The following is a 19,914-nucleotide window of genomic DNA, read 5'->3' as shown; positions in this document are numbered from 1 at the left end:
TGATGTTCCCATTTAGACAAGTGCGTTTTCATGTGGCAACTGTGAACTCCACACAATCCGTGACCACCTGTTGAAAATAAGGATGTGCATGAGGGTGCCCCATAGCACTGTGGGTGCTTAACCTCCGTGACACAAGGCAGGCACCTCCTGCTGACCACCCAGCTGGTGGTTCTTTTAGAGATGCAGCAGTACACCAGTATAAGTTCTACAGGCTGACTGGTGCAGCACACACATGCAGCTAGCATGCATTCCATCATCTTCAATGCATTCATTAAAATGGACGAGTTAGGCCAATGCGGTGGCATTCCTGATCAAAAGTTTCCAGAATTGAATAAAACTGATCTGGGACTTGGAGTCAGTGAGCCTTGAGGCAGGAAGTTTGCCCAGCTATGACAGTCACTGCATACCCACTAAGTGTCACTGACAGTGAAAGTAACACAGATTAAGTAAAGCTGCCAAGGAGATTGAAAATGCAGATTCTATTTATAACATCCAAACGGAGATAATATATGTTAGTGCTGGTAAATAAGTCTCTGGACTCAGCCTTGGCAAACAACTGAAGAAATTAAGCATCGGATTGAGTACCTAGATGTGTCGTCTAAGAGGGCCTCATTTTCCAATGGTATTATTGGACTTTGCCCACAATGATCATTGGAATGTAGTAGTCGAAACAATGAGCAGTTGTTCTACTCATCTGTTGAGTCATAGCCAATGACAGGACCTTGCTGCGGGAAATTTGGCAAAATATTACATACCACACATGATTTATGCGTAGTTTCACGGAGCAACATATAAGTTATTTCGTTGCACATGTGCAAAGTGCCGTGTGCTGCATATGCATTGTGAGCAGAAAGAACACAGGTTTACACATTGCCTTGATGAAAGGACACATGTTTGCTTTCTGAACAGTGGCAAGGATCTCCTCGTTTACACAGCTTTCTGTGTTTTTTTTCTTCAAATCACAGCAGACTGACTTCTATTACATGAGTACCTGGCCAGCTAATCACGATATTTGTAAGGTGATTAATGCACATTTTGCCAATTAATGACACCCTTTAGTCATTTAGAAAGCTTGTTTATTACAGATACTCCGTTCAGGAACACAGCAACACATGTTTCCAATAGAGAAACCACTCTGAAAGTTGACCCCAGAATTGTGTTGCTACGACAGTTGTTTGGGTGTTTTCATATTTGCATTTCTATTTCTATGTTAATTATTGAATGGCCATTAGTAACTAATTAAGCAATATGACCCGAGCGGCGTGGGCATTACCGACTCAGGTAATGCCCTGGGGCCCATAGGTATAGGTAATGCCCCGCCGCGAGGGTGATATTGCTATTAGTACCCCGGCCCGCATTATGTGTGGGACCGGGGCACTAAAAGCATATTTTTCTGTCCCGAAACGCTGCGCCGTTTCGGGACAGAAAAAACTAAAAAAGAAGGGACCAAGAAAATGGCCACCATGGAAAGGGAAAGCGGAGTCCGTTTTCCCTTTCCAGGGCGGCCATCGCGAGCAGAAGCGCTGGGAACACAAGTGTTCCCAGCGCGTCAGCTCGCGAAAAAGGATCAGAAAGAAGGTAAGTGGTGTTGGGAGGGACGGTGGGAAGAGCGAAAAAAAAAACAACGTACCTGCGTCCCCGGCTGGGGACGAGGGAAGCCCCCAGCCGTGTGGAAGCGCAGAGCGGGGATCGCCCCGCTCCGAGTCTCCACACGGCTGGAGGCTTCCCTCGGCCCCCGCCGGGAATGCAGGAACAAGAAGGTAAGTTGGGGGGGCGGGTGGGAGGGAGATAAGGGAATAAAAAAAAAAAAAAAGACTTACCCGAGTCCCCGGCGGGGGCAAAGGCAGCCTCTCAGATGCGGGGATGCTCGGAGCAGGGATGGCCCCGCTTCGAGCCTCCTCATTGGCTGAGGGGCTGCCACGCCGCCCGCCCGGGACAAAGGCCGTGGAATCCCGATGGAGGGATTCCCAGCCTAGTTATGACTCGGCGAAGGCTACTAATCCTGCTTATGTTTGCAGGAACACTAAATAAGTCCCTAGCATATTTCCTTCCTGTATGTAGACATGGAGCTAGATGATCAAATCATTTTGTTTAAATAATATGGAAGCGAGAAAACAGGTTTAGACCCAATCCGAATACTCTGAACATGTTCTATACCGTGCAAAAAGGAAACTGGTGGATTTACTTACCACGTGTGCTTTGTCACAGGGCATTAGTAAACACTTTTTATACCATTCAGCAAGCATGGCAGAAAGAACAGTTCAATATTTGCATTCCATAATATCAAAGCATTTGTTCAATTTTCAGCAGTGGTGCAAATGTAAGCTAAGCTGGACTTAGATCATCAATACGCTGCTCCACCTGGTGATGTTGGTAAAATAACACGGTTTCATTTATTTTAATTTCAAATAAAGTCAGTTCTAAAAATGTGTTAAGTTGTAAACTGCCTGCCTGTACATTGGATAACGATGTAAAAGCAGCTCATCCATGATTTATGTTTGGCGCCATGTTTTATTGTGACGCACTGCACTTGCCAACTCTTGTTCTGTCCTACAACTGCCTTTACAAGACTTCAATAAAATTAACAAAGCATTCACAAGTGGGCACCAGCAGAGTCTGCTGTGATCTACCTTGCGAACCTTGTCAAAACAAATGTTGCAATGAAAAGGTTTGTAAACTATAAACCTTGGGTAAAGTGTTTTTACATCTTGATTCAATGGCTATGTATTTTACAATACTCAGACCCTACGACACAGACACTCTGCAGGGTAGCTTGCTTTACTTCTCGTTTTGTTGTCAGCTTGTCTGGACTGCGTGTGCAGTCAGTCTATTCTCACATCATTGGTGGGGATGATAAAGTCAAGTGGCCAGAAGGTGGCATCATCACACACAACGTCTGTGCCCATCAATAGAAGTCTCATTTACCTATCTAATTAGTGGACGTCCGCCCCTCCCCCTCCACCATACGTCAAAATATATAACTATTATTGCTGAAACCTAGAAGTCTGCAACTTTAATAAAAGGGATCAATAATACCGATGTGCACCTGGAAAAGGGCAGTCAGCCAATCAGGTGACTTGTAATGGGGGAAGAATTTGCAGAGAGCGCCTCTTTCCTTCCAGCCATGCACACCAATTCCCCAGGTGCCCATTTATTTGTATCCCCTTCCCTGGGCCCTGTACCTTGCCATCCCTCAACCCTCTGACCCCCACGCCTCCACCACATCCCATTTTCCTTTGATGAGATATTGTCAAAGCACAATATACATAGAGCCATTCACCCCTAAAAAATGTGTCCAGTGATGTTAACAAATAAATAAATAATGAATGACATTTTTAACAAAACTTAAATACCGAAAATTACCATATTTTGTATTAAATAATATATATGGGGGGGGAGTAAAAAGTCTGGGGAGCGGGTTGGTGTGGGGTTCTAATCATTGCAAAATGGGGGCTTTTGGGAGACCCCTATTTAAAAAAAGAATTTAAATCTGTATTTTTTCGGTATTGAAGTGTCAGCAAAACATGTTTTTGTTATGACATTTTTCATTAACATCACATGGAACCGTAAAAAACAAATACCTCTAAATATTCGCACACTGGACGGGACCCCAGTATGAAAATATCTACCACTCCTGTATTCTAGGTGATTTTTACAATTACAGAGTGCGGAAGGGAACCACCGGTTGTGGTTTCTGCCAAGGAGGTAGCTGACCCTGTTGCTCAGCAGAAAAGTGTGAAAGTGTCTTGTCCTGACAGAGTGCCTTTAGATTTATTTAAAACAGATCCCACTATTTGGATCCCAGTTTTTGTAAAAATGTTCAATATCGCTAACCTTAGTAATAATCCAACTGTCTTGTGGCGTTCAGAAGAAATTGTGTTGATTTTTAAGAAGTGGGACAGTAATGATCCATCTACGTTTCGAACAATTTCCCTTTCTGACAGTAAGGGTAAAGTCTACGTCAACATTCTAACTAGCAGATTACTTTCAATGAAAGAGGATGGCACCATTTGGATATGGGTTGTTTGACCTAAAAAACTCTAACTACTGCCCATTTGACCTAATCTTTTTGACCTAATATTTTTTGATCTACTGCTGAGGGAGACCCCCCGCAACCTCTCTAATGCGGGGGTAGATCCCCCGCACCATCCACCCAAGTACCCCCCACCTCAACCTATTCCCTTACCCCACCCCACAACTATTTTTAAATCAAAGTGTACCATTTGACCTATCAAATTAGGTCAAAAAGATGCAGAGAAATGGGAGTATGTCAAACTGGCATTAGGTCAAATTGGACAATACCTTTCAGAAATCCATGTACCTATATTTCATATTTGTAGATGAAAGGCAGCATTTAATAATGTAAACCATGATTTATTGTGAGAAACAACGAGCTGCCAAGGTATACTGCCGTAATTCACTCAACGTATTACAACATCACTTTACACAGATAGTGATGCTTTTGTCAATTGGGGTCAGCTCACAGAGAAGACAGATTCATTCCCTGACTCCGGTGGTGCTTGACAGGGATGCGTTATGACAAACTCTCGGTTTTCTTTATTTATAAATGATCTTGCTACAATATTACTAACATTACCGGAAAATTTGTCCTTAATAATCGAGAATCAAATGAATATTTTATTATTTGCGAATGACACTGTTCTTTTATCCACCTCACCACAGAGCTTAAGGAGGGCCATTTATGAATGACTGTCTTTATGTAGTAAAAAGGACCTAATCATGAATGTGCTGAAAACAAAAATTATGACTTCCCACAGGAAAATATTTCACTTAATAATATTGTGGACACCTCCAATTGCTTAGGGGTTTGTTTAGCATTCCCAAATTATAAAAAGTAATTTGAATCAGAAAAGATATTAGGGGGGCATCCTAGGTTTTTCAAAACTATTTGTGGATTGTGGCACAGAATCTACCGGAGGAGTCTATAGGGCACACATCCAGACTGCAGATATAAATGGTGCTGAAATTTGAGGTAATTACAGCATTGGCCAGTAAACTATTGATGAAAATAAATCAAATAAAACATTTTAGCATTGTCTACCAGAACTTTAAGCTCAGCAATCAGGTTGGTGCTGGGCACATTTGTCATTTAGTATTCAAGCCAGGCCTTTGTCGAGTTCACCCTTTCCCCGACTTCTGTTTCCGAGCATAGGGATCCTCTCACCCATTGACTATCCTTTCACTACAGAGCTTCTGTTACCTCAAAGGACCAAGAATCATTGATGTTTAGGGACTGTTAACTGTCTTTTTTTACCTAAAGCCCCTTTCTAGCCCAAATCAGAACGTTCTCCTGCTTCTTCTCATCCAACTAACCACTCCTTACTGTTCTGTTCACCCATCTACCCTCTCTCTCTCTCTCTCTCTCTCTCTGCAACCATTCCTCTCGCTACTCATTTTTCTCCTTCCCTTCTCACATAGCATTTAGCCTCAACTTGATGTAGCTTCTGCATCACTCTCCATCCTCAACAGCTCCTTCCTTCACCCTTGAACCCACGCCCCACAAATAAGACACTCCTGTTCACACAGGATCTCCAACCTTATCTAGCCCCCTCACCTACCGCATACCTCCTGCTCCTCTCCCCTACTTCCTATCATTCTTTCACTTGGCCTCTGGAAAGCACCATCCCTCTGCAACAAGTCTCCCAAAATAACAGTCCACCTCGACTCCTCTCAATGTCAACTTTCACTTCTTGCTATCACAGGAACATGAATCTACCCTCATGATTCTGCTACTCTACCAGCTCTCCACACTGGCTCTGCTACTTTCTCCCACTCTCTCTGGTCGATTGGGAAGGACATGGGTTACCTTATCAATAAAGCCCTCATCACTGCCCTTCTACCCATATCTGGCATCAGCTCTTCCACTTTCGAACAGGCAACCATTCAACTCCCCCATCATACTCCCCTCCATTTCCTAAATCTCTATCAATCTCATGGTCCTTACAACCCCTTTTTTCTTGATCTAACCATTCTTCTTGAGTCACTTACTACCGACATCCCCATGGTCTTGCTGGGTGACTTTAACCTCCCCAAGCCTTCTGCAGGTGCCTGTCTTCAATTTAACTCCCTCCTATCTGTGCATCCCTCTGCTCCCTCCACAACTGGCCTACCCACTGTTTTGGGAGCTCTATCAGCCTTATCGCTCTCTCTAATTCACTCTCCTCTTCTAGTCTCTCCAATGATTCATCTCCCTCTAACCACTCCATTGTTCACTTTAACATCTCATTCCTTCCATATTCTGCGCCTCATCTCCCTTCTTTGATGACTCAGAGGAATTTCGTGCCCCTTACTTTGATTATATTAGGAACTCTCACGTGTCTCTTTCCCCTATTTATGCATCTTCTATTGACTGTTAACACTATGATGCTTACACATTCACACCTTTCTGCCCTGTCCTCAGCCCTTGATCATCTCTGAAATTCAGAACCTCAACACAAACCTGTGTTGTGATCGATGATGCTGTTGCTAATTGCAGACACCTACCCTGCGCTAGCCTTCATAAAGTCCATTGCTGCCCTAACCTCTGCACTACACTCTGCCAAATACTCTTACTTCACCCATCACATTTTAATTTACTCTCCAATCTTTGTTCACAACTTCCAAACCAATATTCATCACCTCTTCCCATTCTGCTAACGCCTTTGCTCACTAAATTCTCTATAATTCTTGACACTCTGACAACCCTCCTCTCTATTCCTCCCCCAACCTCTTTTTGTCCACCCTCTCTCCCCTACCTCTTTTACTCTTGACTTCTTCTGACCTACCTATCCTATTGAATTGGCAACCATTATTCACAGTGCCAACCCATCTTGTGCTCATATCAACCCCTTCACTCTTGAAATCATCAAAGAACTATTCTCAATTACTTGCCCATATTTCTCTGACCTCTAATACCTCTCTATCTATGATGGACTCTTCATTACCTAATTCAAATCTACAACTGTCTAACACTTAGTGAAGAAACCCTCTGCTGGTCCAAATGTCCCAGCAAAGTATCACCCAGTTTCTATCCTTCCCCATGTTTCAAAAGTCCTTGAGCGGGTGGCCTTCAAACTGATCATTAAGTACTTTGAGGATAATGGCCTTTACATTCACTTCAATCTGGCTTTCATAGCAAACACTCCATCAAGACTGCACTCATGCATGTCTCCAACTTATACACTAATAATGCTCACCACTCCAAACTCTTTTCCATGTTCATCCTTTTGGACCTTTCAGCCACTTTCGACAGTGTTAACAACTCTCGTCACCACTTTCTTGGAAGGTTGATCCTTTAAAATCTCTTGGAACTCACAAATCGCAACCTCCACCTCTCAGTGTCCCCCAAGGATCCGGCCTTTGACCTCTGCTCTTCACCCTCTACACCTCTACCATAGGAAGACTTATCTAATCCTTTGGATTTCACTATGACCTTTTTGTTGATAACTCTCAATTATTTTCCTCATTTGCCTCCTTCACACAGCCATCTTGAAGCGAATCCATGCCCCTAACCCCCTCAGGTATAACAGCCCCCTGGCAGCAGTAGGGCTAAGGCCCTTCACACCAGCCTAGAGGGCCTTAAAACTCCAAAAGAAACATACATGGAGTCAGTCCTGGCGCCTTCGGCGCCAAGCTCATTATCAAGAATAAAGCAACACCAGTTTTGGACCTTAACCCAACATGGAGGCCTATTACACAGCTCAGTTCTTTAGAACCAAGCCATGCGGTCTAGTGTTTTGGGTGTGGCTGGGCCTGGAACTAGTTGGCCTGGAACTACTTTACCTGGGCTATTTAAACCACACCCAAACAGCAGAACACGCTTTGCGTTATACTGCACTCCTGCAGCGTAACGCTCACCATGTTCCGCTCCTGCTCATCTGCTTCTCCGGCGGCCCTATTTTGAGTCCTCGATCCGGATTCCATTTCTAACCTGGAAGAACAAGAACAGCATTAGTGAGCAAGAACACTTACATGTGAGTAACCGGTCCTGAAACCATCCTGCGCTTCGCATACCTCGCCCATCTCTGGATTTCACCGCAGCCTGCAAAGGTAAAAGAACAAGAACAACATGAACAACAATTCTTACCTGGGCACGCAGCGCTTCGATCACTCATCACTCCAAAACTTCACCGCAACCTGTACAAAGGAGGGAAGAGAACACAGGTTAGCAATTAACACTAACAAACAGCGCAGCACTCCGCGCATCAATAACTCACTGTGGTTTTCGCCATCCAGCGCGGCAACTCCGAAAATCCCAATCATCCCTGTGAAAACAAAAAGAGACATTGTTAGGAAACAGCGTAGTGGAGCAAAGACGCTAAGAAGACAGAGAAAATGAAGGGAAAGGAAGAGACAGAATAAAGACTGAAAAGACATTATAACTCACCTGGAACACAGCAAGCAGAATGGGAGTCACAGCTGGTCTGGACCCGATATAAGGGCATACGGACCAGTGAAGCAACTAGGTCCACGGTCCACGGAACGCCTGCATCGACCACACGCCCCTGCCCAGATACGCAGGACGTAGAGTTCAACGCAAAATAACCTAAGGTGAGCAATAACCCCAAGGGAGGGGATTTGGACCATAGGGAGGTGGGAGTCCACTCATCACAGAACCAGTGTCCTAACCCTCCATTCTCCTGTTATAGGCGCTACCCAAGGTCTAGAACGTAACCAAGCAAAGAGGGGTTCGGGATAGCGCTTAGACATCGATCCAGTATCATGTGACTCCCCCGTGGATACCAGGTGAGCCTCACAGCGAATTACTAATTGTTCCACTGCAATTCGTTACTGGATGTCTTTCCTCTGCTTCATGCTGAACTCTTCAAAAATGGAAGTGCTATTTATAGTGGCTTCCAATGCCATCCCTACTCCCCCCACCCCTTTTTCCTTCCCATCTGACATTTTTGCTCCCTGACCCAAGGCTCACAAACATGGGGTCCTCTTTGATCTGACCTATGACTGCAACAATTCATAATTACCACTATCTCAGCTGCAGATATTAACCCTCTGGGCATTCTGAAAATGTATCCTTTTCTTACTAACCACTCTACAAAAACTGTAATCTTCATTCTCAGGCTTAGCAAACTTGACTACTGCTCAAGCTTACACTTTGGCCTTCCTATCTGTTCCTTCCATCCTCTGGACACATTTCTCAACTTGCTACCTGCACTCTTTACAATTTACCCAGATCCTCCCCCACTACTACCTACCAAAAACATGTTGGAGGGCAGTACATGCACAACCACTCTCTTTCAAGTTTCTTTTCCTAGTTTAAAAAGCTACCAATGGCCTTTCTCCTCAGTGCCAGTCTGTTTGTATCTCAGTTTACTCATATTACAAAAGAAGGAGAGACCACCTATTAATGTATTTAGCTGATAATAATGTCCCTTTCATGCATTCCTTTTTATATAAATCAATGACATATATTTATTTTGTACATACATCGCATATCATCATTGTCATAATAAATATACACTACATCAAGTTGTCGATCGAATGCAAAATTCATTGTTTAAGGCTTAGCTGGACTGATTGCATGTATACCAAGAAGAATTTAATCAGTATTTAACACTTTTCAACTTCCAAATGAAATTCTACAGATTCAGTAGGTGGTTTAGCACCTGATAAACATCACATATATGTTGGATACAATCGACAGTATAGACATATAGATCTTATTTCAAGGATGGTGGTGCGGTAAAAAATGGCAAAACTGCTGCGATAATTCCATTACAACCGCATTTGCCTACCGCCGTACTACAAATTCAGTGGTGAAGTGGAGGATTTATCTCCAGCAAGAAACTTAAGGTAAATCTGACTGCTTTACCACTGAAAATCAGCAAAATCAGTGGAATTACCACCAGTGGTTATTCCCCCGAAATCCTATGGACGGCAATAAATGGAGCCTACCTACCACCACTTGTAATCTGGGGGTATATCCGCCAGACTAAGTGGTGGCAACAGTAAATCCATTTTGTAGTTATTCAGCAGATTTACTGCCAAAATACTACCAAACTTGTAATGAGGTCCATAATATTCACATATTGACACTTTTAGCACATCCATTGTGAAGAGTTCAAAACATTTGGCACATAATTTGAAAACTTAAACTGGGAATGTCAAACACATTTACAACATTCCATATGTTACTCACCGGACGGAGAGTGCCAAAAGACAGGATGCCTGGACTTCTCAGGGACTTGCTTGAAGGAGCCTGGTTGGGGCCTCCAACCAGGCCTCCTCTCTGCGAGGGAAATAAAGACCTTTTCTGCGATATGACCCTCTGTAGTACTGTATTTACTAACAGAGAAACTGATCACATAAAAGAGCGGGGAGAACTGCACCGCCACAGACCCAGCTGTAAAGAAAGTAATAGTGGTGAGTCACCAAGGATTTAGAGCACTTTCCTAATTATTAATAATCTACTACAATTACCTTTAATTCTCTCCCCACTATCCTATCGTGAAAAAACATGAACTGGATCACAGCCACCCCCCTAGGAACAGAGATCAGAATCAGATAATGAACCCTTTAAAGAACTGGATATAAGTAAGATGATGTCTTTCTCTTACCACTGTTGGAGCATAGGAATGACGAAAATCCAAGAGGGAAACAACTAAAGTATAAAATAAAAAAAGGGAATGTTAGTAGGGTAGCTTTTGCCCGGGCGACACGAGGAGCGCACTAGGGACGGGATGGTGCACTTCAGCAGAGCGTCCCAATGTGCACTGAAAGATAGGAAGTCCAGGTAATGGAGAGGAATAAACAGGGCAAAGGATCGCTGGAGACAATCAGCTCGAGGGGTTGATGCTTGTAATCCAAGAACAGTTCAGGGTCGTGGTGCAGGGTTTGGAACACAGGAACTAATGAGTTAAAAATCAGAAAATCCAAAAGCAGTTAGTACTTGAAAGTCAGGGTTTGGTACACACGAAGCAAAGTTGAACAGAATCGAATCCAAAAGCAGTCCGTACTTGAAAGGCAGGGTTTGGTACACACGAAGCAAATTTGAACAGAATCGAATCCAAAAGCAATCTGTACGAAAAGCAGGGTTTGGTACACAAGTTTACTTTGAAAAGGAAGTTTGACACGGAGGTCAGATTAGCGCCGGTAGCAACTACAAACAGAAGCAGCGACTGAGCTGCCATTCACTATATCAGAAAAGGAGGAGTGACCTCGCAAAAACGAGGCTCAGGTGTCTGCCTACACAGGACTACACAAGGTGTCCAGGAATCATGGAGTTGTAGTCCGCAAAAGTGAACCAAGTTATTTCCTCCAGGAAAACCGCCAGCGGTTCAGAAATGGAGCCGCGACATTCCTTATGCCACGGGGAGGTGTAATGCGATGCCTGCAAAACCTGGATTTGACCTTATTAGGTGCAGACACAAACACGGGAGCGCCCCTAGATGTAGGCCGTAGTGTAACACCATATTTATGTAGATTCAGCTCTTTAAATGTGTGTGATCTACTAGTTCACCCTACATGTGCATGTTTCTGTCCCTAATTGCTTTGACTGCTAGACATTCTTCAGGGGTATAGTGACACTTCTGTGTATCTTCTGTCATTTCCAAATTCTTATGTCTCTACTCTAGTACAGTCTTTAATCTTCTTTAGTCTTAATCTTCTTCATTCTGTTACTTAATTTCTTCTAGCTGTCTTTCCATCTCCAGTCGGATTTTAGGATGACTATCCCTCTCATCTTGAACTGATCAAAGCATGCAAGCTGACTACACAGAGTAACAATATGATATTTATGTGATGTTTCTGATCATGTATTTCAAGTATCTCTATTTATAAATTATGCCTCACAATGGAAAAAATGAAAGTACCGGATATTTTAATTGTGGAACGTTCTACTTGATATTTGTCCGAGAATTCCACAGGAGATTGATAGAGAGCTAGAAGAATTTAAGCAACAGAATGAAGAAGATTTACTTTTTTTATGCCCATTTTCAATTGACATAAGACTATCATGATTGAACCCATTATTCAAATCCAACAAAGTTACAATCTTGGTAGAAGCATTAAATTTTTGCAAGATTGTAAAATGTGTTTCACTGGTATTTGCCTTTTCAAGGTTTTTGATTAAGGCCTGGAGTTGGCAACTTCTGTTAGGACCAATGAAATCATTGAGTATTTTGAAAAGCTGAAACCCATGAATCTCACCTATGACGCAATTCCAGAATATTTGGCTAAACAGCATGCCTTGGTCCTCAGTGGAAACTCTGACATCTTGATTCCTTGTTAATCTTCATGAAACAACTAAAAACCTATTTGTTTGCCTAGATCAGGTCATTTTATCATCAGCCCGAGCCTCTGTGACACTGTGATAAGATTATCTGTGTGCCTAGCTGCATTCAGGGGTATGCACATTACAAGTTGTCAAATCAAAATCAAATCAATTGTAAACCCTTCGCATTATGTTGTTATGCAATATGTGCCGTTTGTGTGTTTTGTATAATTTGATGATCATGTATAATTTATTTTATGTACTTGTGCTGTTATGGTTTTAACCAAAATAAAACAATCATCCAATCAATTAATCAAGCAATCATAATTTATGTTGGGACTGGACCATGACAAACTATTGACATTCCAGCTGGTTGCTTGCTGCAATATGTTATATAGCACATTGGCACTTTATTTTCATTCGAATTTATTTGACAATGAAAACACCACTACCAACAAAGCTGTACAAAGTTTAACAAGCAGTAAAGAACATCTGAAACAAGTGAAGGAACACATAATAATAAATGTCAGGACAGGATGAGTGATACAACATGTAATGAAAGAGGGGCAATGCGAAGGCAGTGCTATTCTGTTGAGGAATTGGAGAGAAAATAACAGTGGATTTGTTTTTGTATTGATTGTAACTCATCTAGGGCCATATAGCAAACATTATCACTAAAATTCATAGAATTAAGCGCACAAGTGGCGCACGCGGCTGGCGCACAGTGTGCGCGTGCGAATCCCTGCGCCAGCCGCGTGCGCCAAAATCCATTTCCGCGCACAGCGTATTCATGGATTCCAGCCACCAAAACCAGCCGTGGCGCACAGTGGCGCAGCGACCTTGCAACAGCGCCAGTTACGCCCCCAAGAACGCCTTCCGCGCAGGGAATAGCCATCAAAATCCCCAATCCAGCGCAAAGGGCTGCGCTAACCCTGTACCAGCACGGCAAGCGGGCTACATGTATTTCAGGGGTTCACGTGAAGTTTCTCACGCGATCGGGCCTGGGGGAGCGGGCTACGTGTATTTCAGGGGTTCGCGTGAAGTTTCTCACGCGATCGGGCCTGGGGGAGCGGGCTACGTGTATTTCAGGGGTTCGCGTGAAGTTTCTCACGCGATCGGGCCTGGGGGAGCGTGCTACGTGTATTTCAGGGGTTCGCGTGAACTTTTTCACGCGATCGGGCCTGGGGGAGCGGGCTACGTGTATTTCAGGGGTGCGTGAGAAGTTCCACACGCGATTGGCCTGGCCGCGTGTATTTCAGGGTTGCGTGGGAAGTTCCACACGCGATTGTCCTGGGCGCGTGTATTTCAGGGGTGCACGGGAAGTTCCACATGCGATTGTCCTGGGTGCGTGTATTTCAGGGGTGCGCAGGAAGTTCCACATGCGATTGTCCTGGCCGCGTGTATTTCAGGGGTGCGTGGGAAGTTCCACACGCGATTCGCCTGGGCGCGTGTATTTCAGGGGTGTGCGGGAAGTTCCACAGGCGATTGGGCTGCGTGCGGGTATTAGGGGTGCGCGCAAAGTTTCACACGCGATTGGGCTGCGTGCGGGTATTACAGGGGTGCGCACAAAGTTTTACACGCGATTTCAGCAGGGTACGTGTATTTCAGGGGTGCCGGGGAGTCATACATGTGATTTGCCAGTGTGGGTCCTCCCAGGTGGTCCCTGTACACCCTCCACGGCCCCTGCAGGCAGCCCACACCACAGGGGACTACCCTGCATCCCTGGTCATGTCCCGCAGGCAGCCCACCCAACATGGGCATGCCCCCCAGCAAAGGCACATGTCTCCTTGCACCAATGATCACCAACTCATGTCCCCTTGCACCCCCACCCCCAGCATTGCGGGGCACCTGCCAGCAGGCCCCCACCCATGTCTCCCAGCACCCCCACCTCCCCAGTCACCAGGGGCAGCCTCCACCAGGCCCCCACCCATGTCTCCAAGCACCCCCACCCCCCCAGTCACCAGGGGCAGCCTCCACCAGGCCCCCACCCATGTCCCCCACCACCCCCACCCCCCAGCAGTGCAGGGGCACCCACCACCAGGCCCCCACTCATGTCTCCCAGCACCCCCACCCCCCCAGTCACCAGGGGCAGCCTCCACCAGGCCCCCACCCATGTCTCCCAGCACCCCCACCCCCCAAGACACCAGGGGCAGCCTCCACCAGGCCCCCACCCATGTCTCCCAGCACCCCACCCCCCCAGTCACCAGGGGCAGCCTCCGCCAGGCCCCCACCCATGTCCCCCAGCACCCCCACCCCCCCCAGTCACCAGGGGCAGCCTCCACCAGGCCCCCACCCATGTCTCCCACCACCCCCCAGCACTGTGGGGCACCTGCCAGCAGGCCCCCACCCATGTCCAACTCATGTATCCCACCACCCCCACCCACCAGCACTGTGGGGCACCTGCCAGCAGGCCCCCACCCATGTCCAACTCATGTCCCCCACCACCCCCACCCCCCAGCACTGTGGGCCACCTGCCAGCAGGCCCCCACCCATGTCCAACTCATGTCCCCCACCACCCCCACCCCCCAGCACTGTGGGGCACCTGCCAGCAGGCCCCCACCCATGTCCAACTCATGTCCCCCACCACCCCCACCCCCCAGCACTGTGGGGCACCTGCCAGCAGGCCCCCACCCATGTCCAACTCATGTCCCCCACCACCCCCACCCCCCAGCACTGTGGGGCACCTGCCAGCAGGCCCCCACCCATGTCCAACTCATGACCCCCACCACCCCCACCCCCCAGCACTGTGGGGCACCTGCCAGCAGGCCCCCACCCATGTCCAACTCATGTCCCCCACCACCCCCACCCCCCAGCATTGCGGGGCACCCTCCACCAGGCCCTCGCCCATGTCCCATCCATGCCCCCTCCACCCCCACCCCCCAGCACTGTGGGGCACCTGCCAGCAGGCCCCCACCCATGTCCCATCCATGCCCCACTGCACCTGGGTCCCAACAATCCCCAATCATGTCCGTAATGGCCATCCTCCCCTGCCAAAAGGCCCAACCAACTATCACATCCAACCACATATCAAAGGCAATTACATGTTACACACCCAATGTAAATAATGCAAATGAACACATGTCTGTCACACACAATGGCTGCAAGTGAATGTTAAAACACCCAACATGACATGCATGAAAGTAATGAGATGATACGACACATTGAAGGATGAAAATAAAAATGTATTGAAAATCAACAAGAATGGAGATGAAATTAGAAAAACCACAAAGCAAAACAACAAAAAGAAGATGAATGTCCATGAAAAAAATCCAAAAAATCAAAAAATCCATAGAAGAACTATATACAAGACAATCCCGGGTCAATGAGCCCAACCAAATGAAACCTTACTATGTCAACTAACTAAAAACTGAACTATATACAAAAAAGTGGCGCATTGTCCAATCGCAACCAAATAAAAAAAAAAAAAATTCAAAGGAAACCTACCACTAACTATATAACTATATACAATGGCAGCGGGCAAGTCCTGCGGCTCACTCTGTGATGTTGCCGGCCAGGGCATCATCGAACTCCATGTCGATGTCCTGGAGGCGGGACTCTGTCCTGGCCCGGAGGTCTCGCAGGGATAACCCCATGTTCACCTCAAACTCCCTGCGAGCTTCCTTAAGGCACTCAGCCCGCCTCAATGCCCGACGCATGGAGAACTCCGCCCTGACCATGGTGAGCCGCTCCTCTTCCGCCCGCTGCCGCTCCGCACCTATCCGCTGGACCAACTGCTCCCACACGGAAGACACTACCATCCCAGGGTTCTCCTGCCCTCCGGCCGATGCCTGCCCCTCTGATCTTGATGGCCCCGAGCCATGATGCCTCCCACGTCGAGCCTGCTGCTGCCTCCGACGCCACTGCCTCTGCCAGCATGACGGCATCCAGGATGATGGAAACCACCGACGCTGTCGTGCACGTGCCCTGCCCGATGATGCCGTCACATCCTCCATCTGCTGGGGTCCAGTTGCTGTGTTGTCCACCCCTGCTGGACCTCTGACTCCCGACTGTGGCAGGGATGGGATCCCCACTGAGCTGGCTGCATTGGTCAGGGCAGGTCCACAGGGGGCCCTGGTGGCATCTGGGCCGGAAGACGGCAAGGAGAACGACTGGCGTATAGTCTCCACAGAGGAGGAGAGGGCCGCCAGATTGGCCGACACATGCAGGAAACCCCCGAACATGGCCGATCCCAATTGGGCCACGTCGGCACGGTGCTCTTCGTGATGACGTGCGTGCTCCTCCTGGGAAGCACGCACAGCATCACGAATCACAGCCGTGCGCATCGCGACCCCAATCAGGACCTTCTCCACACGGCCAGGGGTCCCCTCGTCCGCAGGTGGAGGGGAGTCAGATGACATGGACATCCCCTCTACCTGCGGACGGCCTGGGACGGGGCATCCCTGCTGGTGCAAGGTGGTGCACCCACAGGTTCAGGGACAGCGACATGCACAGGCCCCTCCACGGTGACCTGTGCTGTCTCCTGCCCCTGCCCCTGGACTGCACCACTTGCACCAGCAGGGATGCCCCCACCAGGCCCCATGTGGCCTCAGTGGCGGCCTCCTCCTCCTCTGTGGAAACCACCAACTGGATGGCTCCTCGCCGTCTACTGCCATAGCAGGCCCCTGTGGGGGCTCACCCACCCCTTCCGCTGCAGCCGTGGGGGCATCCCCGCCGCCTTGCTACACAGCGCCGTCTCCGCCCTCTCCTTCACTAGCCGCTGCGTAGAGGGAGACATAGAACACAAGCATCAGGGTACTGTACAATGGTCCCCTAGACAGAAAGCAATAGCAGATGAGTGCCACTGTCAAAGTACACTTCCATCATGTCACACCACAACACATGTGTCAGTCCAGGCAAAACACACACAGTGACAGTCATGGTGCATGCCATGGACATTTCAATGCATGTCCAATGGACTCTCGAATCATACAATGTAATGGGACTCACATGCATCATGGGTCATGCCTATCACATGCACACACTTCACCTCAGTCACATCCATCTGGCCCCGTACACCCCAATCACAGTGCATACAAGGATGACTAGGCTGCATCAGTGAATCTGTACATTGTCACAGACATGTGTCATGCATCCATGGCACTCACAAGTCACAGACACGCAGGTCAGGCACACAGACATGGATACCACATATGTATCTGGCATCAGCACCCATCCTTCGCCCCCACCCATGTCCAGGAACAGAGACTGCCATGCTCTCATGTGTGCAATCTGCACAGGGCTCCCCATGTCGCATTCAAACACATGCAACAACCGTGCGGTTCACACATTACAGGTCGCACATGCAGGCAAGTATCAGACAACCAGCACACTGCAACATGCCCTGTCTCACACAGCAATGCTTGGCCACTTACCGCTCAACTCCAGACGGGTCTCCCTCTCAAGGACCTGGGCGTGGAGCGCTGGGTGTGCGTGTTCCAGGACCCTCAGCTGGATGGAACTCATGCGGCCCCGGCCCCCCTCCACGAGGCGCCGGGCCTTCATGAGGGTCCTGGACCTCAAGTCCTCCCAGCGCTTCTTGACCTTCTGGATGGTGCGGGTTGCCACCCCCTCCGCGTTGATGGCAACCACACAGTCGGCCCAGATCCTATCCCGTCCTTCCCTGTTGGCGCGGGACGATCCGAAGAGGGCATCATACTGCCCCAGGACTTGCTCCACCAGGACACCAACTTCGGTGGCAGTGAAGCTGGTGCCCCTCTGCCCCTCTGGCCGGGGGTTGCCACTGGGGTCAGATGTGGATGTGCCCGACATGGCAACCCCAGGGGCAGGAGTGGGTGGGCAACTGGGTCCTGGGGCTGGGCTGTGGAGCGATGTTAATCGAGTCGGGAGTCTTCTGTACCAGCAGGGGTGGACACAGCAACTGGACCCCTGCAGATGGCTGATGTGCAGGCACCAAATGGCAGGGCACGGTGGCAGCAGGCAGGCAGGCAGGCAGGCAGGCAGCAGCAGATGGCACGTGGGAGGCTGCTCGGGGCACTGGGGGGCAGTGATTCGGCCTTCTGGGGAGGAGCGTGGTCTTCCGTGTGTTTTCGCGTGGCCAGCTTGATACGGAGTGATTTGGCACGTGAAAAATCTGCACGTCAGCGTGTAATTCGAGGAAAGGCCCTTAGCGCGTAAGCGTGTCTGCACGCATACGCATTTTCATTGGACAGAAGGCCCCTCAAGCGCAAGCGCCCCTGTGACGCGACGCGTACAGACGTGCATGCGCATTTCAGCACGCGTGAAAAACTGCACGTCCGCGTGTAATACGAGGAAAGGGCCTATGCGCGTAAGTGACGTGACGCGCGCAGGTGTTTCCCTCATTGCACGTGATGACAGGACACACGTGGATTTCCACCAATCGCGTGTGAAAGTTCCCGGCACCCCGGAACACACGTACCCAGGCTAATCGCGTGTGTAACTTCCCGCGCACCCCCGAAATACACGTACCCCGCTCAATCGTGTGTCACTTCCCGCGCGCCCCCGAAATACGCGTAGCCCGCTCCCCCAGGCCCGATCCCCCGAAATACACGTAGCCCGCTCCCCCAGGCCCGATCGCGTGAGAAAGTTCACGCGAACCCCTGAAATACACGTAGCCCGCTCCCCCAGGCCCGATCGCGTGAGAAAGTTCACGCGGACCCCTGAAATACACGTAGCCTGCTCCCCCAAGCCCGATCGCGTGAGAAAGTTCACGCGGACCCCTGAAATACACGTAGCCCGCTCCCCCAGGCCCGATCGCGTGAGAAAGTTCACGCAGACCCCTGAAATACACTTAGCCCGCTCCCCCAGGCCCGATCGCGTGAAAAAGTTCACACGGACACCTGAAATACACGTAGCCCGCTCTCCCAGGCCCGATCGCGTGAGAAAGTTCATGCGGACCCCTGAAATACACGTAGCCCGCTCCCCCAGGCCCGATCGCGTGAAAAAGTTCACGCGAACCCCTGAAATACACGTAGCCCGCTCCCCCAGGCCCGATCGCGTGAAAAGGTGAACCCCCGGAATACACGTGCCCCGCTCGCACAATTGCTGTATGTTGCCACTTTTGTAATGCGCAGGGACGCTACCGCCTGCCTTCGTGTGGCGGACGTGTATCGGCTTGTGCGTGTCTTTCGCTGTGCGTGGCTTTGCCCTATTCGGTTCCATGAATACGTGTGGTTCGGGTGCGTGTGGGCGTTCCCTCTGCTTCCCTGCAGTTCATCCCCAGTTACGCCCTTGTTTTCGCAAGTTGTTCCCCATTCCGCGCGTTACGCCCCGTGTTCCGCCCACTTTCTAGTGTATGCGCAGAGGTTGTGCGCTTTCACTGTGCGCGTCACGCACGTCTTTCGGGATGTTGCAGTGACGTGTGCGCCATGCACGGATTTGGCGCACATCCCAAGGAAGACACACGCAGGGACTTCCATGAATCGCACGCGTGCGCGTGCGCCTCTTTTTTTCCGCTTGCGCCTGCTTGCGCCTGCTTGCGCGTAGATTTTCGGCGCACGTTTGTTCCAGGAATCGGCCCCTAAATGTCCAGGCAATCAGTCACTTTTGCTTGGGGGAGAGGAGTCGAGGTTCCAAAAGAAGATGCAACTTTGTTCCAATTCCAAAAAAAAAAGCGGGGTGATATCCCTCCAGGTGTTGGTGAGCACAAGAAAAGCAAGGCCTCCAAGATCAAAGTCTGCTTGTAGATGACATGGTAGTTACGGGTT

Source organism: Ambystoma mexicanum, chromosome 10 (assembly GCF_040938575.1).
Source record: "Ambystoma mexicanum isolate Mex_15411 chromosome 10, UKY_AmexF1_1, whole genome shotgun sequence".
NCBI lineage: Eukaryota > Metazoa > Chordata > Amphibia > Caudata > Ambystomatidae > Ambystoma > Ambystoma mexicanum.
Note: the sequence above shows the minus strand (reverse complement) of the source record.